This window comes from Penaeus monodon, chromosome 29 (assembly GCF_015228065.2).
Source record: "Penaeus monodon isolate SGIC_2016 chromosome 29, NSTDA_Pmon_1, whole genome shotgun sequence".
Classification (NCBI taxonomy): domain Eukaryota; kingdom Metazoa; phylum Arthropoda; class Malacostraca; order Decapoda; family Penaeidae; genus Penaeus; species Penaeus monodon.
In genome coordinates, this window is record NC_051414.1 from 15309740 (window position 1) to 15310034 (window position 295).

Consider the following 295-nt stretch of genomic DNA (forward strand, 5'->3'; position numbering starts at 1 on the left):
GCGGCGACGACCCCGATCTGGCAACCAGAGACCTCTAAAGCACAGAAAAGCACAAACTGAAAACCCCTTCATCATCGACAACGACTTTGTGTAATATGTTTTTTTAAAAAAATTTTTAATGTAAAATATTTTTTTCATTAAGTAGTAAAAAATTTAAGGTCATTTTTTTTTTTGTGTCCTTCCCCGATTTTTCCCCCCACACTACACCGTACTCCTTTTTTAAAGGAAAACCCTCCTCAATCTCTTTGCTCATCCTGCAAGAATTTATGCGGGGGGTCCCCAAATTTGGGGAAAA